Source organism: Saimiri boliviensis, chromosome 3, assembly GCF_048565385.1.
Source record: "Saimiri boliviensis isolate mSaiBol1 chromosome 3, mSaiBol1.pri, whole genome shotgun sequence".
Taxonomy (NCBI): domain Eukaryota; kingdom Metazoa; phylum Chordata; class Mammalia; order Primates; family Cebidae; genus Saimiri; species Saimiri boliviensis.
The window spans coordinates 171,954,684-171,963,818 of NC_133451.1; the positions used below are offsets into that span (position 1 = coordinate 171,954,684).

General features: G+C 35.8%; 1 pseudogene; it reads right to left on the minus strand.

Annotated features, from left to right (window-relative positions):
* Nucleotides 1-1,768: 1,768 nt before the first annotated feature.
* On the minus strand, nt 1,769-2,190 carry LOC120367752 (small ribosomal subunit protein mS33 pseudogene; annotated as a pseudogene).
* Nucleotides 2,191-9,135: the final 6,945 nt, after the last annotated feature.

Sequence of the window (9,135 nt, forward strand, 5' to 3'; positions counted from 1 at the left end):
ATCGCAAAATTTAAACATCTACTTAGCTACACTGGGTTCAGGCTGAAAGCCTGTTTCTCTGCGCAACATCCTGGGTGAATCATCCACCTACACCTGGCTCAGCTACATTGACGAAGAGTAACAGTGCATCTGCACTTGTCTAAGCAAATTTCTGAGATCTTTCCCATACTCCGTAACACACATGTGCTCCTTCACACAGTCTTAGGGACTGAGTCTATTTGTCTCTGTATCCTCTACAACCATTATGTGTCAAGCACGTGGCAGATGCTCAGTAAAGAGTTCTTAATGAATGAATTCTCAGCTTTCTGCTTGAATTCACATCTATAAGATACAAACCACCCAATTTTAGTTTAGCTTTTTTTTTTTAACAAGTTATAAAATAGGCCCTAGCCATACCATCTGGATTAGGTACCTTAAAAAGTGTCATTCATTTAAGCATAGGTACTGGGATTCTTTCTAGTTCAGGAATCATTCTGTCTTACAAAGAAAATTGGTTGGAGAAGCTGTTGTATGTACTCCTACCTTTACCCGAGAGGCAGAAACAGGGGTTAAAAGTACTTCCTGCAGTAATATGCATATCGTTGACCCTATTGTATTGCACATTTAAAAACGGTTAAGATAATTAATTTCATGTTTTTGCCACAATAATAAAAAGCATTAAAAAATTGTGCTCACTTTGGCAGCACAGAAACTGAAAAAAAAAAAAATTTGCTGGACATGCTGAAGATCCAGATCAACTCTTGGGGGGAAAAAAAACCCCCCCACACACAGAAAAGCCCACACAACGTCTTTGGAAACTCATTGTTAGAACACAATGAAACCAGCAGCTTAGCTACTCAAATCTATACAACATTCATCTCTCACAGAAATAACCTCTGGTTACCAAGTTCAAGCTTTCAACAGAATGTGCAAAGCCGATCATGATCTGGCCTCTATTTTCTTATGGCCAACCATGAACAAGTCAGTATTCTTTGAACAATTTCTTCATGATTTAGGCCTTTGCAAATGGTACTGTCTGCCTCAAACACCATTTTTCTTCTGGCTACTTCTTATTTAACCTTCATTGTTCAGCTTACATATCATTTCTTTAGGGAGGCTTTCTTTAAATTCCCTAATGTGTTTTGGGCTTCTGGCTATCTCTCTCTGCATCCAACCATCCACACTCCTGTAGTATAAAAGTCTGGCTTTTTACTTTGTAACACGTTAACACATTTGTATGTAATTACATAATATTAATCCCTCCTATAAGACTGAAACTTACATGGGGTAGGGATTATTTCTATTGCTAACCACTTGTATTACCAGGGCCCCAGTATCTTATACAGAGCAGGTAGTTAATACTTCCTTTCTGGGTAAGAAAAGTATTTTAAAAGATATTTACCTTACAAATTTATCTTAACTGATTTCTCCTAAAAAGCAGGTGAAGAGGCATGGGAAGTTTGTGAGCTTGGTGCTGGAGACGGTGGCTGAAGGGTCCGAGATGAAAGAAGTTTAGGGCTGGGTGAGTGAGTAAGCAAGAATCCAGAAATGAGGACACTATAGGATGCTCACTTAATGAGGGTTCCCCTCCAATTTTCCACCATCTCACCCCACCGCAAACCAACCATTAAACAATAACTTACATATTTATTTCATTAGAGAATTAGGCAAACCTCATAATACATGGCCAAAGCCAGGGGAATTTTGCACAGTTGGAACATGTTCAACAGTCACAATTTAACTGGATTAGATTTCAACAAAAAGATGATGGTGCTCCTCCAAATTACCTTCATTGAGGAAGATGACATTCCTCCAATATGTGGAAAGACAGTAAACGCACTTTCTTCCCTCCGCCACTGAGGAAGAAATTCTCCCTCTGGAAGCACCAGCATTCTTTCTTTTTTGCTGCTCCTTTCCCTTTCCCTTTCTTTGGTTTCCCCTTTCCACAAAGCTTCTTTAGTCATTTTTGCTCATCTTTAAAATATTGATCCTCATCCCTGTAGAGTCCAAGAAATCGGAGACTTCCTGTGAGTGCAGTGTTAACTGCCGTGATCTGGATACCAGTGGTGCATCTCCTCCTTCTTGCCCAAGGGCGGTTCACTAAACAGTTTCACTACTTTCATAGCCTTGGAACCAGTAAGCCTGGTGACTTCACCAAAGAGCTGGGCACTGAGATGAGACATGCGCAGAGTATTCCGAAAAGGAGGACATTTCTTGAGTGACAAGGAGCTAGAGTTCCTGGACCTGGGCTTCCTCATCTAGGCGCCCTCATCCCGGAAGGCCTGCACCCTACCCGGCTCCTAGCTCGTGCTGGCAATTACTGCCACCACCTGCTTCTTATAACAAACACACATAAGAAACATATTTTAACAGATAAAACATATAATCAGGCCAGGCGCGGTGGCTCAAGCCTGTAATCCCAACACTTTGGGAGGCCAAGGCGGGTGGATCATGAGGTCGAGAGATCGAGACCATCCTGGTCAACATGGTGAAACCCCGTCTCTACTAAAAATACAAAAAATTAGCTGGGCATGGTGGCACGTGCCTGTAATCCCAGCTACTCAGGAGGCTGAGGCAGGAGAATTGCCTGAACCCAGGAGGCGGAGGTTGCGGTGAGCCGAGATGGCGCCATTGCACTCCAGCCTGGGCAACAAGAGTGAAACTCTGTCTCAAACAAACAAACAAACAAACAAGCAAAGCCCCATATAATCAGATACTTAATTATCACTATTCCTTCAAGTCATCCTCTTTAACACAAGTCACTTTTTTGGTCATTATATTACTTCATTATGAAAATGACTAATATGAACTTTTCACTGATTGATTCTCTTCTCTGTTAATCCAATTAACAGATTTTCTTTTAATTTAAAATTTAACATTGATTTTTTTTTTAAAAAAAGAGCATATACTAATGTACTAGAAATCTCTTTCTCTCAGGTCTTGTACTCCTCAGACAGCAATATTTAGGGAAATCCTTCTTCTTGAAACCTTCAGTTTAGGCCTGACAGTTTTCTTTCGAAATAGTGGCAGCATTGAGTTTTCAGCACTCATTATAGTCTTTTATATGCACATAATGTAATTAAATGCAGATGTTACTTCAAAGTTGATTGATAACTGAGAAATTTATTGAGTGTTTTGCTTTTATGAAATACAAATTCATTAAGATTTTAGTAGAGAAGATATAGCAGAAAGGAATAAACCACCATCAGGTTTGGCAACTTTTTTTTTCTTGGTGTTCATTTACACTGAATATCTCTTTATCAAGTTCCAAATGTTATGCTGCTCTTTTTAAGATCTAGCTCAAATATAGACAAATCACCTTTACATGGTTCTTTTAAAATTTGAATCTCATAAACTTTTGAAAATGTTATAACATTTTTAAAAGAGTCAAAAAACATTAAAAAGTTTTACAAAGCCAAATTTTTCTTATCCTAGGTGTCTCATTTCATGTCCTTGACCCAAAATATCAGCTGTTTCTTCACATCAATGAATGGGTATCATTTCAATGATAATGTTTCAGGCTTCCTTCAGTTGAAATGCTGAATACTCATATTTCATTAAGAGAGGATCTTCTGTTTACCAACTTGAACATTTTAAAATCGAATTTAGAGCATCTAGTTTCAACTTTCAATGCTACTTTGCCCCCATTTGGAACTCTTTCAAAATTTTGGTGTATGATCTAAAGAACTTTACCTTTAAATGAATTAATTGAAATGTTAGTTGTGTAATACTAGATATCCTCTTCTGGGTGAAATAAGCCAAAGTACAGAAAAACAAATACCACGTTATCTTACTTATAGGTAGAGTGTAAACATATTGATTTCATAGAAGAAGAGAGTAGAATGGTGGTTACCAGAGTCTGAGGTGGGGGAGCCAGAGAGATATTGGTGGAAGAATACACAATATCCATTAATATAAAGGAATAAGTTCAAGAGATCTATTATTCAGCATAGCGATTATAGTTAATAATAACATATTATATTCTTGAAAATTTATAATAGAGTAGATTTGAAGCATTTTTGACCCCAGAAATGTTTGTAAGGCAAAACATATGTTAATTAGCTCAATTTAGCCATTTCACAGTGCGTACACATTTCAAAACAACATGTTGTATACCATACATTTATATAATTTTTATTAGTTTAAAATACATTTTTAAAAATTAAAAGCTACAAATAACAGGAATTTCCTATGCAAATGGCAGGAGGACTTTCTTATGCCTAATAGAAATATGAATAAATTACAGTAATAGTTGTCCAGGTATTTTAATAGTGAAAGGGGCCAGAGAAATACTCAAGGTGAAAAAGAAATTTTAATTTACTAAAATGTACAAAGCAAAGCACAAAGCAATTTGGAAACAACAAACAATTTCATTATTAATGCTAGTTAGCTTTGAAAACAGAGATATTATTGAGTTGCTTGTTATTACGTTGATACCTATAACCATATTCTGAATTTTTACTCATAACATACAATATGGTTGAACAATCTTGCAACAATAAAAATATATTCCTCTATCAATCACCTGAAAGTTTATTTATATAATATGTTTGCAGTATTCTTGAAAATTTTTCAAATACATGGAGGGCTTACACTAAACTAATTTCATTAATTCTAGATATGTAAAAAATACTAAACTTTATGTTTCACTTCAGTCAGTAGCAAGCTTTCTTTCAGAAATGCGGAAGTGGAAGGAGCATTACAACTATGCCTTATCAGATGACTTTTCTGGAATCCTGTTTATGAACTTCGTATTTCGAAGATGATCTACACAATCACAAGCTGCCAGATGGACTTCATTATTCTATAACTATGCATTTATTTTCATAGGTTCTCTGTACCCCTTTATAAACTGTGAAATGTGGCTTAAAAGTTAGTTGGGCTGGACACAGTGGTTCGAGCTTATAATTTCAGTGCTTTGAGAGGCTAAGGCTGGACAATTACTTGAGCCCAGGAGACCAGCTTGGGCAACGTATTGAAATCGTGTATTTACAAAAAAAATTTTAAAAAGAAAATAACCATGCATGGTGGCTTGCACTTAGATTTCCAGCTACTCCAGAGTCTAAGAAGGGAAAATCACTGGAGCCCAGCAGTTTGAGGCTGTATGAGCCATAATCACTCCACTGCACTTCAGTATGGGCAACAGCAAGACTATGTCTCAAACCAACAATACTAAATAAGAGTATGGATTTATTCACAAACAAGTGGTAGAATTTTTAGCTATTTAGTTCCTAAAACCAAGACCCATTAGTAAAAAGATAAAGAAATAGAAAAGATAGAATAATATACGGCACTTAAAAAGTTTCACATTCAATCACATTTCTGTTACATTGGTTGTGTACTTGAAATTTCTATTGTTGAAGGAATTTAAAAAATCTAGGCTATCAGCAATACTGTAAGAATGGCCTAGGGAGATCAGTACCTTGAATGTTGGCAAGAGTTACCTCGTTTGTTTGTACAGAGATGAAGTGGTCGATGAACAGAGAAAGGTCTGTATCAGAGGACTTCTTACAAGTCACTCTAACCCTAACCATCCTATGCTGATTCAAAGTACTTTTTTTATTAGTTTGTTCTCATGCTACTAATACAGACATACTAGAGACTGAGCAATTTTTAAAGGAAAGAGGTTTCGTTGACTCACAGTTTAGCCTGGCTGGAGAGGTCCCATGAAACTTGCAATCAAGGTGGAAGTGGAAGCAAACATGTCCTTCACATGATAGCAGGAAGGAGAAAAATGAGAGCTGAACTAAGGGAGAAGCCCCTTAAAAAAACATCAGAGCTCATGAGAACTTACTACAGTCAGAATAGCATGAAAGAAACCACTTTCATGATTCAATTACCTCCCACCGGATCCCTCTCACCACACATGGGGATTATGGCAACTACAATTCAAAATGAGATTTGGGTGGGGACACAGCCAGACCATATACTGTACAACATAAATATGAATATCCTCCCACTCCTGGCATGATGGTTTTGTACTCCTCTCCTCAAAGGACTTTTCCTTTGCCCATATTTGAGCTTCTCACTTCCATGTTTGCATCCTGAACCTTGTCCCCACAAATTCTTGCAATTCTTCCTGTATTCATTTCCTGTTGCTGCTACAACAAATTACCACAAACTGAGTGGCTTAAAAAATTCATATGCATTGCCTTATAATTTTGAAATATAAAAGTGGAATTCACAGGTGTCAGTAGGATTGCATTTCTTTTGGAGCTCTAAGGAAGAATCTTAGAACTTTGAAAGCTTTCAGTTTGAAATTTGCACTTTCAAACTGCTAGATGCCACCTGCTTTCCTTAACTTATGGCCTTCCTCATGAATCTTAAAAGCCAGTAGGAACAGACTAAGTCCTTCTCCCCTCAATTCATTGTGACCCTCTTTTTATGTCTCCCTCTTTCACTTACAAGGACGTATGTGATTACATCAGGGTAACCTAGACAATCCAGGATAATCTTACAATTGTAAATTTAGCTGATTAACATTTATTCCCACCTGTAACTTTAATTCCCTTCTGCCATGTGAGGTATACACAGGTTCTAGAAATTAGGATGTGGACAACGTTGGGGACCATTGCTCTACCTCCCACACCTCAGTATTCTCAGTTTTGAACATCTTCTTCTTTGACCAACACCTCCATTTTCCAAAATAACAGGAATTTCCTATCTACATGGCAGGAAGACTTTCTTATAAATAATATAATTGTGAATACATTACAGTAATAGTCATCCAGTTATCTTACTAGCGAAAGGTGCTAGAAAAATACTCAATGTGAGAAAATAAATTTTAATTGACTAAAAAACACAAAGCAAAGCAGAAAGCAATAAATCTCATTCATTCTAGCATCTCAACTTCAATATTTTGATGTATTACGACCCAAGAATTAATGTTGAAAACGTTTCAGTATCTCCCGTCTCCACCAAGTCTTCATGGCCCACCTTTAATTGGAAGTCCAATAATTGTAATCACCCCTGATAAATATAAATTCCATATTTGTCCTCTTCTTAATTATAAAATTTTGAAAAAATGCCAACTTTAATTTTCATCTGCTTTGATGCAGCTGAAAGTAGGAGGTAAAAAATTCTCAGAGTATAATTTACATTCATGGCTAATATCTACGTGTTTTTCACTTATTTACTACACCTTTCTCTTAGATGTTTATTTTTTTAATTTTTTTCATCTCATCAAATGTTAAATAGTTCATCCTCATCTTTCCTTTCAACCTTGTTTCTTGCTTCACCAAGAAAATTGAAGACATCAGAAAGACCATACATAAGCTCACATCATCTTATTTACTATCTACTGCCTTCATATACACTCCATTCCTTTCTATTACTTTAGTATAACTGTCTGTACTGCTACCAAAAATGATTATTTCATTAAGAGATTCCTTCCTTCTCTCTTACTCAAGGACTTTATTTTGTTAGTTCACCATTTCTCTTCTCTATCATAATTTTTCTTTTTCACTGGACCTTTTCTGCCAGTCTACAAATATGTTGTGATTAGTCTAATCTTATGATAATAAAAATCTTCTATTGTTTAATACTGTATTGTTGTTTTCTTTACCAGAAAATCTTGTCAAAAGTATTATCTGTTCTCATTGTTTCAAATATCTCTTCTACTCTTTTAAATTCACTCAAAATGAAATTGTGTCACTATATTCCACCAGAAAATTATTTCTTTTTATTTTATTAATCTGTTAAATTTTCAGTTGTGTATGTTTAGGGAGTACAAGTGCAGTTTTGTTAAACATATTGCATAGTGGTTAAGTATGGTTTTCAGCGTCTTCATTACCCAAATAGTGAACAGTGTATGCAATAGGTAATTTCTCATCACTCACTCGTTCTTACCCTACCACTTTGGAGTCTTTCGTGTCTATTATACCACTCTGTATGTTTGTGTGTTTATAGTTAGATGCATAGTTTGCAAATATTTTCTCCCATTCTGTTATTATCAGATTACACTATTTATTTATTTATTGTGCAAATCTTTTTAGTTTAAGTCCCATTGACAATTTGGGTTTTGTTTTGTTTTTTTTTTTTAATTTCCTTTTAAGTTCTTAGCCATCAACTTTTTCCCTGTGTCAATGTCTAGAAGAGTTTTGTTGTTGTTGTTGTTTACTTCTAGAAATTTACAGATTAGGGTCTTATATTTAAGTCTTGTATCCATCTTGAGTTAATTTCAGTATATATATAGTGAAGGATAAGGGTTCAGTTTCATTCTTTTGCCTATGGCTATCCAATTTTCTCAGAATTATTGACTGAATAAGGGATTCCTTCTCCGGTGTATGTTTTTGTTAACTTTGCAAAGACCAGTTGGTTGTAAGAAAGTGGCTTTATTTCTGGATTCTCTATTCTGGAACAAAATAGATTTCCATTCCAGAATATCTTTATTCTGGAAGAGAATAGATTTCTGTTCCAGAATAGATTTCTGTGTCTTTTTATAAAAATATCAAGATGTTGTGGTTACAATAGCCTCGTGATGTACTTTGAGTCAGGTAATGTCGTGTCTCCAGGTTTCATCTGTTTTGCTGAGGATTCCTTTGGGTATTTGGGCTCTTTTTGGTTCCATATGAATTTTAGAATTGCTTTTCTCTAATTCTATGAAACAAACACATTGGTAATTTGATAGAAATTCTACTAAACCAGTAGATTTCTTTGGGCAGTATGGCCATTGTATTCTATGAGCATGGAATGTTTTTACCTTTGTTTGTGTCTCCTACAGTTTCTTTCATCTGTGTTTTGTAGAGACATTCTACTTCATTGGCAAAATGTGTTCCTGGATTTTTTTTTCTTTTCTAGCTATTTTAACTTAGATTGGTTCTCAACTTGTTCATTATTAATGCATAGAAACACTACTAACACTTGTATGTTGCTTTGCATCCTGAAACTTTAATAAAATCATTTATCAAGTCTAAGAGTATCTTAAAAGAACCTGTAGTGATTTGTTTGTTTTTTGGGTTTTGTTTTGTGGTTGTTTTGTTTTTTTCTTGTGACATGGTCTCCTTCTGTTTCCCAGGTTGGAGTGCACTGATGCAATCTTGGATCACTCCAACCTCCAACTCCCAGGTTCAAATGATTCTCCTGTCTCAGACTCCCTAGTAGCTGGGATTACAGGCTCCTGCCACCACACTAAGCTAATTTTTTGTGCTTTTAGTA